Below are 17,994 nucleotides of genomic sequence, written 5' to 3'. Positions count from 1 at the left end.
AAGGCTCTTAAGCAAAGTAAGGAATCATGGAATAAGAGCAAAGATCCTCTCATGAATTAGTAACTGGTTAAAAGATAGGAAAAAAACAGTAGAAATAAATAGTCAGTTCTCACAGTGGAAAAAGGAAAATAGTGGAGTCCTCCAATCATTGTTCTGGGAACAGTGCTGTTCAACATATTCATAAATGATCTGGAATGAGGGGTAAACAGTGAGATGACAAAGTTTGCAGATGGTACAAAATTACTCAAGCTAGCTAAGTCCAAAGCTGAGTGTGAAGAGTTACAAAGGGAACTCACACAAAACTGGGTGACTGGGCAACAAAATGGCAGATGACACTCATGTTAATAAGTGCAAAGTAATGCATGTTGGAAAACATAATCCAACTATACATACAAAATGATGGGGTCTAACTTAGCTGTTACTACTGAAGAAAGAGTCATTGTGGATAATTCTCTGAAACCATCGGCTCAATGTGCACAGCAGACAAAAAAGCTAACAGAAAATGTTAGGAACCATGAGAGGGACAGATAATAAGACAGAAAATATCATAATGCCAATATATAAATCCATGGCATTCCCACATCTTGAATACTGGATGCAGTTTTGGTTGTCCCATCTCAAAAGAGATTAGAATTGGAAAAAGTACAGAGAAGGGCAACAAATGACTAAGGGTATTGAACAGTTTCTATATGAGAAGAGATTAAAAAGATTGGGACTGGTCAGTTTAGAAAAGAGACAACTAAGGGGTGCTATGATAGAGGACTATAAAGTCATGACTGGTGTAGAGAAAACGAATAGGGAAGTGTTATTTACCCCTTCACCTAACATGAACCAGGGGTCACCCAATGACCTTAATAGGCAGCAGGTTTAAAACTAACATAAGGAAGTACTTCTTCACACAATGCACAGTTTCAATCTGTGGAATTCATTGCCAGAGGATGTTGTGAAGACCAAAACTGGGTCCAAAAAAGAATGTTAAGTTCATGGAGGATAGGTTAGTCAGTGGCTAGTAGCCAAGATGGTCAGGGGTGCAACCCCATGTTCTGGGTTTCCCTAAACCTCCAACTGCCAGAAGCAGGGATTGGATGACAAGTGATCAATCACTTGATAATTGCCCTGCTCTGTTCATTCCCTCTGAAGTGTCAAGCACTGGTCACTGACAGAAGACAGGATACTAGGCTAGATGGACCATTGGTCTGACCAAATATGGCCATTCTTATGTTCTCCATAGCTACGTGTATCTGCCCAGCACATTTGAGGGCCACATGTGAAGCTATTTGAATAGATGGTCTGACTACAAAGCCCAAGGTCCTCCCCAGGTCCTGCCCCAAACTTCTGGGTCATGCCATGCAGAGGAGAGTGGGAAAAGGATATAAAAGGAATGATTAGCTATGCAGCTTGGGCAGATTGAAGGGGATGAGAAGGCAACATGGTAGCCGAGACATGGCCTGTTCTAACAGGGTATATCCAGTTTGTATTGTTTACACCAATTTAATTTTCTTACCCAAGCCGCAGTCTGAGCCATCCCCCTCCACCGCCATCAAGGGCGAACGCTGTGCTCCTGTGTCAATAACTTGGGGGCAGCCAGAGTGAGTTATGATATGCCTTCCCCCAAGTGAAGGAGACAGAATCACCCTTCACGGGTGAGGAATTCTGTTTATTCTCAGGAAATTCATTTCCAGTTTATTTTAAATGAAACTGTCTAACTCTGAGCATGTGGAGCCTGATGGTAAAGGAGGGACCGGGGGAACTGATAGCAAGGGAAGGAGAGGGACTTCTGCCTGCATAAAAGCTGGATATTTACTTCTTGGGGAGACCTGTCCTATGGCATTACTTATTTGGGGGGATGCTGGGCTAAGGAAAGTCAAGACTGGAAGCCTGACCTGATGTTTTGTGATGAAAAATGGCCCCCGGTTTCTGGTGAGCCCAGGTGAATTGCAGAAAGGAACATTTTAAGAGCCATATTGCATCCTGAAAGCAAAGGAATGCAGTGCATGCTACGGTGCTCTGTATAGAGTGAGAGGGAGTATTGTCTGGTGTTAGAGTAGAGGGCTAAGGAATAGTGTGAGGAGGTGAAACAGTGACTAGGTGAATTTATCTCATATAAAATGGTAAGGGTCTAAATGGGTTTAATGGATCACACATTAATTATCAATATATAATCAAATGCATACGCAATATAATTGTGGCCTAGATTTTAGTGTGGCCTTTGAATATCCTTTTTTGGGAAGGAGTGCAAACAAAGTCTATTTGACTTCCTGTTGTTCTGTTTTTGGAATGTCCCTGATTCGGGTACAGGACAAGGATCAAGTTATGGTGACCTGCCAGATATAATCAGAATAAACAGGGAAAGTCCTAAAAATCCCTGTCAAATAATAAGATTAAGAGCTTTGTTATTGTTAATAAGCAGATCAACATGTTGTATAATCCTGGGTGTCGTGAAATCTCATGTTTGATCAGATATTATTATTATATAATGAATCAGAAGAGGGGGTGTTGATAAAAATAGGGTGTCATCTTGGGTATACAAAGTCTGTGCTGAGACTTAAGCGTTGCCTTTGTTTATGTACAGCAGCGATCGGTAACCTTTGGCACGCGGCTCACCAGGGTAAGCACCCTGGCGGGCTGGGCCGGTTTGTTTACCTGCCGTGTCGGCAGGTTCGGCCAATCGCGGCTCCCAGTGGCCACAGTTCGCCGCTCAAGGCCAATGGGGGCTGCAGGAAGTGGCAGCCACCACATTCCTCAGCCCACGCCGCTTCCCGCTGCCCCCATTGGCCTGGAGTGGCAAACCGCGGCCAGTGGGAGCTGCAATTGGCTGAACCTGCCGAAGTGGCAGGTAAACAAACCGGCCCGGCCTGCCAGGGTGCTTACCCTGGCGAGCCGCGTGCCAAAGGTTGCCGATCCCTCATGTACAGCCTTTGTTTAATTTAAATGTAGCCAAACCTTTGGCCTGCCGTATTCCACCTGATCACTGGGGTGTGGCATTCTGTACCTCTGCTGAAATAAATCTGTTCCAAGGATTTGAACTCTGAGTTAGCAGTGGATTTTGTCTGCTACGGCAAGTAGTGGTTGTCTGCTCTGCTAGGTTCCTAAAGTGAGCTGTGGGCCTGGTTGGTGTTCCTGAAATAGCTTAAAAAATAGGACTCCCTCTGCCACTCATTCTCTGTGTGATCTTGGGCATGTCACGTGGCGACTGATTTCTAAGTCTCAGCACCCACAATTTGGACCAGATTTTTCAGCAGTGCTCAGCACCCCGTAGTTCCCACTGTGACACCGATGGCTAGATTTTGCAACCCAACAGCCAGCATTGTGAACTGTCCTGACAAACCTGGCCACTTTTGAAGGACAGTGCCTGAATGGGAGCTGAGATCGTTGGATAATCTCTCCTCCACGATGAGTGCTGAGCCTCCTAAAATTCTGGCCTTACCTTCTCTGGGCCTGAGTCTCCACAGCCTTACACTTTGTGTGTCCCTGTGCAAAGTCAGAATGCACTCACTTTGCACCTCCCACCGCTGAGACTGAGCTCATTTCTCTTTGCAAAGTTCTTTGGGATCCTTGGATGAAAGGAGCTATTGAAATACAATTTAAAAAAAAAAATAATTGAAACTGAAGGGCACGAGGGACTCTGAGATTCCGGACAATAAAATCATACAATAAGATCTGACCTCGCTGGAAAGCTTATGCCAAGGTCAAGTAACATCCCAGTCACCAATGCACTGTACACTATATTGGTATGTAATAATTTTGCTTTCAGCTTGTGCTGACTGGCCATTTCCATCTGCCCTGCTTTGACTCCTGAGCTGTGAGTCACAATGATTTGCCTCTTCCAGTGCTCGTTTTCCAAGGCTCATTTTGAGAAACACAAAAGTGTCACCTTTTCCATTCTGGGCTGCTCTCTGCTTTTTCCCCTCCATTCTTAAGCATCAAATCAGAGAGACCTCTTCCTTCTGCGAGCACAGCTGAATGATGACTGCCCTTTCCCCCCCCCACCCCAGTGATATTCTTTTCTGGAGGATCTGCCCTGCAGAGCACCCATAAATATGAAAAAGCTTGTTCCAGTCCTCATCAACACAGAAAACCACAGGTCTGGCTGTCACTGGGATACAATAAGGTTCCCTGAAAATATTGGGCCAGAATCTTAGCTGCTGTAAGGCAGCATAGTTGTAGTGAAGTCATCAGACACAGGAAGTACAATTCTGGCCTCAGTGAAGTGAAGCAAAGTTTTGCTATTAACCTCAGTGGGGCTAGAATTTCATCAAGGATGAGCTAGGATGGAACTACCTTGATTTACACCAATTGGGAAACTCAGTTCAGAACTTCCCCTGTAGCCAATGGCGCTATGCCAACCTACGCCAGCTGAAGATCTGGCTTACTGTACCCAGGGCCGGCTCCAGGGTTTTGGCCTCCCCAAGCAGCCAAAAAAAAAAAAAAAAAAAAAAAAGCCGCGATCGCGATCTGCGGCGGCAATTCGGTGGGAGGTCCTTTGCTCCCAGCGGGAGTGAGGGACCGTCCGCCGAATTGCCACTGAATACCTGGACGTGCCGCCCCTCTCCGGAGCGGCCACCCCAAGCACCTGCTTGCCAGGCTGGTGCCTGGAGCCAGCCCTGACTGTACCTACCAGCATGGATTCTTTCTGTTGTACTAGCAGGAGAAGACACTGCCCTCTCTTTCATCTCCTATGGAATTAGGCATTCACTGCTGGGCACGGCCTTGCTCTCTTGTGAGCTGTCTGGAATCATGCACATCCGATACTTTCCATCTCCCCGTGCCAATGGACACACTACCCACAGCTAGTTCTGACACTGCACGTGGCTTTCAAAAATATCATTCAGTTTGTCTCTGATTCATAGATATCACTTTCACCCTGATAGCCTGGGTGCTTGTTTGTGTAGTTACCGGTAGTTCTTTCAGATTTTCATTAGAAGCACGAAGCCTCTCATGTTCAGTGAAGGCAATGGAGCTATACCGGGTTTGCACCGTCTGAGGCTCTGGCCCCACGGAAAACACATCACAGAAGTTAATGAAATAGTATCTGAATCTGTACAGAGCTGTCTATACCACAGGTCTTGAGGGGAGGAGAGGAGGTGCAGAACTGTAGCCACCCCTCCCAGGATCACAGAGGGCATGGTGCCTCTGCCAGGCACAGTTTCTCGCCGGGGCTTCTTCTTGCACCTGTGAGCAGGGCCTTATTCTCTATTGTCCTATTATTTCTGCAGTAAGCTTTTTGGGGGCAGGGACTATCTTTGTTCTGTGTTTGTACAGCGCCTAGCACATGGGGTCTAGTAGTCCATAGCTGTGCGCTACAGTAATACAGATAATGATAACAGTTTACATCAGTGTAAAGTGGGGCACAACATGGTGCCTGCCATATCAGAATGGGCATGCGTCACCCCAAATTGCACTGAGATAAATGACTGCATAAGGGGCAGGCAAGGGAGAATCAGACCCTGTGAGTGCACTAAGGCAAAGCAGATTGCGTCTTCTGTTCTGTCGGACGTGCAGATGGAAGACTCAGGCCACAGGGAGCTGGAGCAACATCTCTACCCTCCTTTGTGTCTGGCTCTTCACTTCTCTTCCCCTTGGCTTTTTACAGTGATTTAACTCTGTAAATAGGTTATCCACAGCAACTTTGTAAGGAAGACTGTTTGTATGAAGGGCCCTATGCACAACAAAATTGCACTGGGCTGTGCGTACTGTACACAAATCGAGCCTGACCCTGCTCTCACTGACACTAGTGTAACTCCAGAGTCACTCCATACATACGTCCCGCTATCCATCTGTCCATCCGTGTTGTGCCTGCTCTAGCCAGACACAGCCATCACACCATCTCTCCGGGAGCACCAACCAGCATCCAGTCCTTACTCACTAGGGGCCCCATCCTGCAGCCCTTACTCAGGCGACACTTTCATTGACCTGTATTGGAAATCTTGCCTGAGCAAACCCTGCTTTTGCAGCCCTATCTAGAAGTGAAAGGAAGCATATCCCATTATTAACAATCAGTGTTACTTAGATATAGTTTAGCTTGTGTTTTCCCCCTCACTTACATTTACCAGCAATTTTTAAAAGAAAACCTATTTCTGTATGACCCCCACTTCATAAACCCTCCCCCCCACACCATTTGCAGCTCTCCTGCTGTTCTGTACCAGCAATCCCTGCTATTTCTCACATTGCAGCACTAGCAGCTTCGTTGGTGAGGGCGGATAAACAGAAAGAGATTTGGGGCATAAGTTATCATTTTTAAATATAAACAGCCCTCTTCATTTAACTTCCATTAAAAACAGAAAACAACACGGGAGAAAATTCAGTGTTTGCCAAATGGAAAGGGACAAGTTCAGTTCAGATCCAGGGCCAGGGGAGAGGATAGATTTGTTGTGCCTCCCAGGGGGTGGGGAGTGGTTACAAACAAAGAGGGAGCCAACAAAAAAATTAAAAAGCCATAAAGATGTCTGGAGAGTGTCATTGAAATCTCTTTGTCTTATTTAAATGGCAGTTTAATAAAAAGGAAAGAACAATAAAAAATCTCAGTGGTGGAATATGACACTCCAGTGTAATCTGGGGATCATTTGCACGATAGCCCTTCGGAGCCTTTCTGGCTTACTATGGCAGCAGTGGGAGATTGTGTAAAACCCAGCAGTGTCACAATGGAGCATCCCAAGCTCCTTATTCCTCTCAAATATTTTAGATGGGGTCTCATTCTGCTCTGAGGTGTGTATTGAAGAGATCATTCATTGCATATCCTAGGCTTTACTGCAATGCTACCTGAGCACTGGAATGCACACAGGCAGTTATTGTCTCTCCCACCTGTATATTAAAAAAAAAAAACCCAATAACTGCGGACAGGGACTCAGGACTCCTGGGTTCTTTTCCTTGTTCCTTTCATTTAGTAGTTAGAGCAGGGGATTGGAAGTCAGGACTCCTGGGGTCTAGTCTTCTCTGGGAAGAGTGTGATCTACTAATTAGAACTGGAAATCTGGACTCCTGGGTTCTTTTTGTGTGTGAGGGAATGTGGCTTATGGGTTAGGACATGGGAGTGGGGATCCTGTTTTCTATTCCTGGTTTTGTGAGGCAGTGTGTCTTCCTGGTTAGAACAGGTGAGTGGAGTCAGGAAACCTGAATTCTCTTCCTAGCTTTGGCAGGAGATTTGTTAAAATGCCCCATGTTGGAGATAGATGCTTTACTAAGGCTTTTAAAAAAAATCAAAGCAGGTGATATTAAGTTTTTCACAGAAGCAGAAAAGACTCTTTTTAGTATAAAATAATTTCCCCTGCTTGAACTTTAAAACAAACCACTCACATTTGGTCAACAGAAAAGGGAAAACAACGACAGTCAAGCTCAAACCTTGTGTGCCAACTTGAATCTTGGAGAGAATTTTTATGGCTGGTTATAAACTCCACAAAATACAGTTTATAACAGAACCCAGGATAGTGTCTTAACCCTAATGAGCACCACTAGAGTCTATATGGGGTCAGAGGATACTAGAGTGCTAGAGGGGGAAATGGCTTTAGTTCTGAGTAGAGTTGGCGAATAAATAATTCAACATGAGTAATGTATTGACTAAGTTTGTCTCTTTCTCCTGTTTGGGTGAAATGCACCCACTGCGCAGAGCCAGCATAAGCCCTAAGCACCACTTACGTTCCAATTAAGCCCTTTGTGAATTGTCTGGGAACAGATCCCAACTTTCCCATATTTATTTGTTATTCAGAATTACTCACCAAACAGATTCTACACATAATTCTTGCTCCACACCTTGTTTGCAAACAGTTCACGGCGAGTGCTTGATATCTGAAATTCAAGCTGTTTTTATAGGCCACAACAGGCCACAGGGCATGCTGCTGTTTCCCTGACTAGATGCACATAACCCTTAGAATCAGGTTTCCCCTGCATATAGCTGTGAGTAAAAATTCAGAACTCTTTCTGGAAATATTCTTCAGTATTCCCTTACAAACATTCCTGCCAGTAAACTCGTTGGCTGGAATATTCATGGAAAGGCATTAGGCATGAACACAGCTGAACTGAATTCATTTGAAAATCTGTATGAACATCTGGAGGGAGATATTTGCACTATCAGCCTACCCCTAATCCCAGATGCCCTGTGGCTAGAAGGTGAAATTCACCCATGTGCAGTGGTCTATATTCAAGGGGACTCAAGTGGGGCATAGTAGACATTGGGCTGGCTGCTCTGCACAGAGCTGAATTTCATCCCAAGTGAGTATGAGCAGCAGGTTTGGATCTGTTGGGCCTGATTCTTCTTTTGTTTGCACAAGTTTCATGCTGGGGTAATTCTATTGGCATCAATAGGCATCAGGAGCAACTCCTGAATTATGCCAGTGCAGGGGAGAGCAGAATCAGGCCCTTTATTTCTAAAATGCTCCCGATCAAGGCAGGGGAGGCCATCAAGCAGGGTGCTGGAACTAGGGGTGCTGCTGCACCGCCTGGCTTGCAGTAGTAATAACAAAAACCACATACATGGTTTCCATGGTTTCCGTCAGCAGCACCCCTACTATCAAGATTGTTCCAGCACCCCTGCCATCAAACTCAGCGGGGATTAGGAGCACTGGAAATGCCACAATTGTCTTGCAGCAGTGACTCATGATGGCTGATGCTGAGATGGAGAGAAGTTGTCGCTCACAAATGAGCAAGTGTACAAACTTTTGAGGGCCATAGGGGTCAAGAGACGCAGCATGGCCAGTGGATAGGCCACAGGACCAGGACTCAGGAAATCTGGGCTTTATTCCCAGCTTGGCTGAGTGACCATGGGCAAACCAAGTCACCTCTCTTTGCCTCTGTTTTCCCTCCCTCCAATTGGATATTTAGACTGCAAACTCTTTGGGGCAGGAACTGTCTCTCACTCTGTGCATGAACAGCACCAAGCATCATGGACCCTCCATCTCTGTTGGAGCTGCTTTTATAACGTAAACGTCAGCCTCATATAAGCAGCAACACACCTTCCCACCTAGATCCCTGCTGGCCCCTGCCTTTCCCCTTGGGAGAAGTGGAAGTCAGAGGGGCTTGTAGGACCCCCATAGACGTAATGGTTTTAGATGCTCTGAGATGCGATCAGAGCAATTTTCTTGACCATTTATTGCCTTACTAAAACCCATTCATTGGAACAGCCTTTTACAAAACCAGCAATAAATATATTTATCGCAAAATACTCTACCCCATCAACAATCTCCAAACCTGCACGTATATTTTACTACCTATTCACTGATTGATGCCCTGGAACAGCTTCAGGCTTTTAAACAGCACTCTCTCTCTCTCTCTCTCTCTCTCTTTCTCTCTCATCTCATTTTCTTTGCCCTGAAAAAAACGTGGGGGCTGGGATGCACAGGAGGCATTCAAACTGCAGGGCTGTTCTGCAGTATCTGGGAGCATCATGGGAAGGACTCGGGGCTGGAAAGCAGGGGTGTACAAGATCAGGATGTGTTGGCGAGATGTTGGAAGGATGCAGCATTGCAGGATGTATCAGGGGGTGCCTGAGGTGCACTGACAGGGCTATGGGAGCCCCAAAAGGGAACTGCAGAGGTTTGGACTGAGGTGCACTGGAGAATGTGTGTGGTGATCTATTACTGGAAAAGCAGGGGTTGCAGAAGGTCAGGTGTGTGTGTACGACCCTTACTTGAAAAGGAGGAATGCTGCAGGTTAGGACTGAACTACATTGGCTGAGGTAAAGGAGGAAGCCTGCATGGCCTGACACCTGCCTGCCTGAGTCCACACAGCCTGAAATAATAGCTCCAAGAAGCATGAACTGCCCCGTTCATCAGCCTACTACCACCCCCAGGGGGGCAGGGCTGTGGCATGGGAGTGGAGCCAGGGTGCACTGTGTGGGGGGTATCTAGGGACCTAGATTATTTTAATTGTCCCTGAGAATTGGGCATCCAAATCCCCTAGGTGGCTTTGCAAGTTGCACCCATAGTTTTTTTTTTAAGGATGTGTACTGTGTGCGTCCAAAGTCCAAGGGCAGAGATCAATCCTTAAAACAGAAGAGAAGCAAGAACTTCTGAATCACCATGTGCCTAGCTGTGCTTCCCATCACATCAACTTACCCCAGCAAACTCCAACCTCTGTCTGCATCTCTGACACATCCTTGTCCACAAACTCACCTGGATTTTCTCTATGAGAGGACCAGTATGAGCCAGGATTTGTCTTACTGTAGCAGCCAGAGGCCCCAGTTGAAATTTAGTGCCCATTGTGCTAGAATTGTGCTAGGGGCTGTACATAGAACAGTCCCTGACCAAGAGAGTTTACAGTCTAATTAAACATGATGTACAAAGGGCTGGAGACAGGAAGGATTATTATCCCCATTTTACAGATGGGAAGCTGAGGCACGGAGTGATAAAGTGCCAATGCAATGGCTGCTGAGCACTTTTGAAAATCTGATTCCATGTGACTGGCCAAAAGTGAGACAGGAAGTCTGTGGCGGGGTTAAGACCTGAAGCCAGCTCACCTGAATCCCCACCCAGAGCTTTAACCACAAGACCATCCCTCCTCTTAAAGGCAAATTCTGTTGTCATTCACTTTTACCTTGCTCTAGTTTTAATTCACTCCAGAGAAGTAGCTTGCAAGCCATCGTCCTGCTTTGCAGGGTCTAGTTATTCTCCTTTTGGGGGGTTTCCAATTCCAGAAGTGGGCAGAAACCTGCAGTTTCCAATGCAAGGGATAGGGGAAGATACTTCTCCTGGGAGTGACAATTTCATTTCCAGGAGGCTGCTTAGCAGAATCAGAGAAAGTTGCCGGCACCTCCCACTCAGAGCAAGAGGCAGAAGGATGTATCATCAATCAGTGCTCTGACGGCTCACACCTCATTGCCTACAGAGTCCAAGCGAAACACTGATCTCCTGTGTGTTTCCAGGCAAAAGGGCTGGATTGCAAAAGTGATTGGTTGCAGAAAGCTTCTATAAACAGGGAATTAATTAGCAAGCCCCTCACATGGTCCCCTCTGGGATCGCTTTCTGGCTGCCAGGGCCAGGTCTTCAGCAATGTAAAATGGTATAGTTTCGTGGACTTCATTAAGTCAGCTAGGTGCAACTGGACTGCCATGTTCCAAGGAAACTGTCCAACCAGCAGCATTCAGGGGTGACTCTAGGGCCTATTTTGGGGCAGTTCTCTGGCCAGTGCTATACAGGAGGTCAGACTAGATGATCAGAGGGGTCCCTTCTGGCCTCGGAATCTATAAATCTAAGACTAGCCAACATAACTAGGGGACTGGTTCAAGTTGAGCTTTGCAACATGCTACTGCAACACAGTAATGTGTGACAGAGATGCCGAGAGCATGGAGATCTGAAGCTGCCCTCGCTCCCCCACTGTGGATGGGTGAAAAGAACTTTCCTCACTGCGGAACCTTCCTCCCAAACTCAGACTGAACCATGTTTCTGAGGCTACGTCCACACTAGGCGCTAGTGTGCAATCCCCAGCTCGCGCAGATGAGAGCGAGCCCAAGTATAAATAGTAGTGGAGCTGCGATCGCCTGGTTAGCTGCAGCAGCAGCCTGCCTTAGCCGTGCGAGTATGTACCTACGGGATTTGGGTGGGTTTGTACTCGGCACAGTTGAGCTGTGCTGCCCCTGCAGTTGCCTGGGCTATCATGGATACACTATTACTTACATTCATGCTAGTTCTCATCAAGCTACTGAAAGTATGTCTGCATGAGCTGGGGATCGCACCCTTAGATCGTAGAGTAGACGTAGCCTGAGAAACATTGGGATAATCTCCTCCTCTCTCCCCGCCACTTCCTTTTAATTTTATGGCAGCCTCTGAACTCCTGGCTTCCAGCTGGAAGTCGAGGAGCCAGAATATCATGAGTAAAGCTGTTCTTGGGATATGTCCAGTACATCCTTTTGTTTGCCTGTCTATCTAGCTGTCCGTCCCAATGCAACTTGTCAGTCGCGTATGCAAGAAATGAGGATCACAATGATTCCCCACCTAGGAAACTCTCTCTGACTCTTTCAATCACCTGCAATCTCAAGCAAGGTCAGTGCTTAGTGGCCATCCTCCACCAGAGGACGGTGACTCAAAGTAGGAAAGGTGTGGGCAAAGAGTGCACCAGGCCAGAGGCAATTTTATCCATGCGGAAAGAGTCCCATAGCCTATCGTCATCAGCTGAGAAGGCAGCATGGGAAACCTTCCAAGAAAAGCTGCTCCAATCAAATCCCTCAGCCCACTTTTGCAATCTCACGAGGTTCAGAGATGCACCCAACCTTTTAAGTGCTTGTCTAGATCAAACCCCAAGCCTTCTGAGGTTCTCCCATCTCCATCTCTGGCTAATTCTTGGTTCTTAGGGTTATTTCACACACAATTATATCAGTTAGGGATGGCCAGGAATATGAGTCAGATCCTCAGTTGAGGTAAGTCAGCATTGCTCCATTGAAGTAGATGGAACTGAGTCCATTTTCACCAGTCGAGGATCTGTCCCTGGGAATTAGTGCCTTCCCCACCTACTTTTAAATGGGCCATGCAATGGGGCTCCCACCACTCATTCCGGGAGCTGATTATGCAGGTTAATAGATCTCATTGTCCGGAAATTATCATCTGAAGTTTAGGCAGAATTTTCTGCTTTTCCTAATCTCCTCTGATGACTCCCAGTTATATTCCCCTCAAACTGATAATTCCTCTGCTTCCTGTGTGGAGAACTTAGGTGCTAACCTTGCTATGCCCAGAGTTACAGACCCCATTTCCTCTGCAGACATCTCTTGCTGGATGCCACCGGGAACTCAACAGGGTTCCAGCACTGCTGAATGTGCCCATGCTGTGGAATGCAGAGGCAGCTCTGTATAGCTCTGTATCCTGCATGCAAGTTCTTCCCTCCCTCCGCCCTCACAACTATCTCACTGCTGCCTGGGACTAAGACACATCTCCGGGCGCATGTGACAGATAATGTGGCTCAGTGCCACATAATGCATAACAAGATCAGATCTGTTCTGGTTGGGTACAAAGGGTCCTACTCAACAAACCACGTTCATTTCCATTGTGCGAGTGGAATTTTATCAGGGTTCTAATGATGCCACTTCATAAAGAGAGGTGGCGTTATCGCTTCCTCCCCCCATCCCCGAGAGCGATAGACAATCTCCTTGTTTTTACATTACAGACTCACGGCTATGGGAGAAGATAAGGGGCAAGATTGAAATGTAAGGGTGGGAGAATACACATCCCCTTGTCAAAAATAACTCAGGTGAAAGGAATGGGATTAATAGCAGGACAGAGATATTTAGCTGGGCTCATTTCAGACCCACAAATGTCCCTTCTCCAAGGAGGGCAGTTATTGGACACAGAGGGTAGCAGGGTGAGTGCCTGCCTTGCTGCTCCCAGGCTGTGTCTGTTCTAAGGATGAATAACAGCCTCTAGGGCAGCCATTTACATTAGTGCAAAAGTGAGAGCGGAGTGGTTGCAAAATGCTGGCCTTCACACCTGTACACCATCACCGCACAGTCAGCGAGCCAGTGCGTTCTGAGTTGGTAGCGTTTGACACATGCTTTGTAAGGGGACACAGGTTGCAGACAGATTGGGAATCAGGCCCTCTATTTAGAACTGGATTAGCGGTCTAGGTGTACGGAATCCTGCCTCAGCACAGGGAGATGAATTAGATGGACCTGGAAGTTCATTCCAGCCCTTCATTTCTGGAATTCTATGAACTGGAGGGTTGGGGTCAGTTGGGGTGACCTAGGATGGTGAGCCAGGAATGGGAGACAGGTGAGGGGGGCTCCCTCACAACTATGGGGGGAGCTAAGAGCAGAAGTGAAGTCAGAGGGTCAGGCTGTGTTTCCCATCCATGAGTGGGGAGCCGAGAACAGGGGACAGATCAATCCAGACTTCCCCGAACCCCTGAGCAGAGAAGGGGACTGGGGAGCAGGCGGCAAGGTAGGATCGTAATGCTAGCTCTTGGTTTCCTGACCCTACTGTGAGTATCAACTCAATCTTTTAAAGACAGAGGATCTGACCCTGAAGCCTTTATGATGGCAAAACTCTCCCTGGCTTTGCTAGGCATTTGCCCTGCCTCTGGGCTGCCTGATCAGGCCTCTTGTGGCTGCAAGGCAAGCCGCATGGGGCTGCGCACCAGAACTGGCAATCTCAAACAAACCCACGAGTCTCCTTATACAGATTCAGATTTAAAGTGGAACCTGCCCCAGCTGAAGAAGGGACCATTGGACCCAGGACCCTCGCATGCATTATTACCACCACTTGCGTAACATTTGCTAAATGCGAGGAGTGCGGCTGGGACTACCCAAAGCACAAAACTCCCTGCCCTGAAGAGCTCATGGGGCTTATACTTTAGTTGCCAGCCCAGGAATAAGGTTCTGCACTATCTGCCTTGTCTGCCTCATGGGTTCAGGACCAGCATGGCTTTGTGAGGGGGTGAAAGGGAAGGAGATTCCCACATTCATTCCTGCTGCACTGTCTGTGCAACCCCCTTCCACTGAGCCCCCGGGGGCGTCTCAGCCCTTTGGGAGGCTGTGCACAGCAGCCTGAGTGTTGGAGGTGCTGAGCGCCCTCCGCTGCCCACTGAGACCAAGGGGAGCTGCAGGTTCTCACACCATCATTCTTTCCCATTCCAGTCCTGGATAAGGGCACACGTTGGAACTGAGCACATGGCATCCCCTAGGGCCATCTCCACTGGCCTGCGGCCTCCAACCTGTTCAAGACCTGCTGCACAAAGGGCATTTTCCCTCCATTCAGTACCCGATCCCTAGTATCCACAGCCCTCATGCACTCCCTGCCAATGGGGCTTGGCTCTCCTTTGGTCAGTTCCTCCTTGCCATTGCAAGGAGGGGACCCCCTGATATTCCCAGGGCATGACTCTTTCTATGGGCACAATCCTCTCATGCTTGGAGTCTTAGCCAGGTACTAGAGGGAGCAAGGGACTTGCTGAGACCTTTCAAGCCCATTTTTGTTCCAGGCTCCAGCACCGAGCGAGGGCAGAGCAGGAGGGAGAGACCTGGTTCTTGTCCAGGCTTCCAAGCAGAGGAGAGGGAGGGAGAAGACAATTTATGTCACTGCTAAGCATAGCAACACTGGAATCACACAGCTAGGGTGACCAGATGTCCCGATTTTATAGGGACAGTCCTGATATTTGGGGCTTTTTCTTATATAGGCTCCTATTACCCCCCCCCCTGCCCCCATCCTGATTTTTCACACTTGCTGTCTGGTCACCCTACACACAGCCTTATTTACACCTTTCTGCTCCCCTGCAGCCTGAGCCCCCACTCTGTTACTAGGGTGGGTTCAATGGCAGTGCTACTGGTGGTGGTGGTGGGGAGGCAGGGGGTGGAGGGAGTCTATGATGGAACACAATAGCAGAGGAAAAACAAATCCCCATCCATTGCTAGAAACAAGAGCTCACCCTAACCTCCCAGCTCAGCCTTGCTAGGCACATGATTATACCCTGCACGGTTCCGGCAGGCTGGAGTCAGGAAACCAAAATCAAAAGAGGGCTGGGATGTTTAGCATGGCATGGGGAGAGGGGTGTATAGGGCGGCGAGTGCCTGCATGGCATGGGTGCGCCTATGTGGGTGGGGGGCGTGGGGGTGGATGTGTACAAGGGATGTGGGTGGTGGTGAAGGGTGATGTAAAAACACAAACAGCAAGACCTTGCCAACACCATCGGTTGTCCTGGTGTTTCTCCTGCTGATACCATGGGGCAAGAGAGGAGAGCAGGCACCCTATCCTCAACCCCAGCTTGCTTAACCAACCCTCTGCTACAGCAGCCCGATGAGACTGCTCCCTTCTGTGCTTAACACCGACACATGGGCTTCAGCCCTAGCTACCCTGCCTCCCCCTCTGGGTGCTGGATGACAGACAGACAGACAGCCATCTGCGTGGGCTTTCCTTTCCCTGGGCTCTGCGGGCTCTGGAGGGTTGATGGTGGGTGGTTCTTTTGTTTGTTTGCTTGCTGTCAGATGATCTCCAGGGCAGGGACCCCCTTTGCAAATGCACTGGGTGCATATGCAATGCTATTCCAGAGTCAATGTCCACTGTATTTGTCAGCTGCTCCCAGGTTTTGGCTTAAGGATCACTTTTTACTTTGCAGTCTCTTGTGCTCTACTCTGCTTTCCCCTCTCCCATCTGCGAGCTGAGCTCTGGGCTGGCAGGGGTGGAGGTAGGAGGCTAATGGACTAGGTTATTTAACACAGCCTCTCTCCCACATCTAACTTCTCTTGTTTACTGGTTTCCGTTCATCTCAGCCACAGAAGGGTTAATGTGCTGGAAATGTTGGTTCCTGGCCAGATCACATCCTCTTGGTGTTCTTTTTCAAGGCTGGATTCTGATCTCACCGACACCAGTATAAGCCCACAGCATCTCCATTGCTTCCACTGGGGTTATTCCAGATTTACACCAGTCACTGAGATCTGAATCTGACCCTGGCTCCATTGATTCCAGTGGAGTTTCCAGATTTCCACCAGTGTAAATTAGATCAGAATCAGGCCCTTAACATCTGTGCTGCAGAAAACCTTCCTTTCCATCGGCTGCCTTATCCGTCCCTGCCTCAATCTTGTTTTCCTCACCCGTTCATCGTAGCACAACTGAAACACACGGGTACCACAGCATTCCCCCCATGCACATTCCCCCTGCCCCTTACCCCTTTTTTCTCAGCATTTAGCATCTGTCCTAGAAATAAGAGGGAGAGAGAGAGAAAGAAATGCACTTGGGAAAAAACAACAACCACCCAACTCTGGGTGCCAAGGCTTCCCCATCCTCAGCCGTGAGTCGCACCCACCACGCAGCCACGAATGCACCCATCCTTTCCCCGTCTCCCCTTGCCTTCTGTGCACTGACAATACCCGCCACCAAATAGACGGATCCCAACTTACCCTTGGACTCTCCTCCGGTCTCCTAGCGCCGCTGTCATTTGCCTGTCTGCTCCCTGACACGGACATGCACACATCAGGTTCAGACGGCGCCCCGGAGCTGACAGACAATGGGGGGCTGCAGTTTCCTCCGCAGCTGGTGTAATGGACCAGCCAAAGCTGAGGAGTTTCTGCTCTATGCCCCCCCCCGCCCAGCTCCCCCCTCACACACACACTTTATTTCTGTTCTCAGAGATGGCTGGCCGATTTCCCCCTCTCTCCTGCTTTCTCTCCTTCAGCTACTTATCTGGAGGCAGCAGGGAGGGACCATCATTCTTCCCCCTCTCACGTCTCATTTGTAAGCACACACACTCCACTCTCCTTGGCTTTCAGCAGCTTCCCACCACCTCCTCCTCCTCTTTCTCCATCCTCCCTCCTCCTCCTCCTCCTCGCTGGAGCCCTGTCACTGCAATGTGCCACCCACCTGAATCAGCTCCTGCCTGCTGTGCCACTTAACCCCCGAGGTGCCAGCAAGCTGCCTTGTAAACAAGGGGGGCCGGAGGGCTGGGAGGCCGAGAGGTGCCTGACAGAAGCAGGGAGCCAAGCAGATTTCTGGCAGGGCTGAGCCTCACAGCACAGGCAGGAGCATCAAAGGACCCAACTGCAGCTTGTCCTGTTTAAATCGGTTTGAAGACCGGCGCCACTGGGGACACAGACAGCTTCCCTGCTTCCCTCAACGTGACACGTGTCTCTTTCTGTCTGAGCTCTTCCTCCCCCTCCTCCTCCCCTGTTTGGGGCTCTTTAAAAGGCCGAGATGCAGAAGGAAGCCTTTGTGGGATGAACTAGCAATTGGTTTGCGCCCGTCCGGCTTGCAGGGCCCTAGCCCCGGCGTGCCCATGGTTCCTACCACTCCCATTGCACAATACCGGCTTGCAGTGTCGTGAGGCCACGCTGCCTGGGTATCCTTATGTTTCTCGGTGCGAGCATGTCTTGGCACTGAGGCACTGTAGGGCTCCCCACACCATTCTGGTGTCATGGCAGGTTGGCATTGAAGCAGCTCTGGGTGTCAAGGGGTCAGCAGCCACAGTGGCGCAAGGAGCCCTGGGGTTCCTGCTATGGCTTGTGGCACCCTGGCATGGCGGAGGAACCGGGAGACACCTCCCACCTCATTGCAATGAGCCAACTCAAAATGGCATGGCTCTTTCTGCCCCCTCTTC

General features: G+C 48.7%; 1 protein-coding gene across 1 annotated transcript in view; it reads right to left on the bottom strand.

The window, feature by feature from the left end:
- Positions 1–17,217, bottom strand: part of LRRN2 (leucine rich repeat neuronal 2) — a 97,613-nt gene extending 80,396 nt beyond the window's left edge. The window contains exon 1 of the mRNA XM_005306392.4: positions 16,802–17,217. The gene's annotated coding sequence lies outside the window, so the exon portion shown is untranslated. The remainder of the gene's footprint in view (positions 1–16,801) is intronic.
- Positions 17,218–17,994: the final 777 nt, after the last annotated feature.

The sequence above is a fragment of the Chrysemys picta genome, chromosome 4 (assembly GCF_011386835.1).
Source record: "Chrysemys picta bellii isolate R12L10 chromosome 4, ASM1138683v2, whole genome shotgun sequence".
NCBI lineage: Eukaryota > Metazoa > Chordata > Testudines > Emydidae > Chrysemys > Chrysemys picta.
The sequence above is the reverse complement of the archived record's forward strand: the minus strand, read 5'-3'. Positions and strand labels throughout refer to the sequence as shown.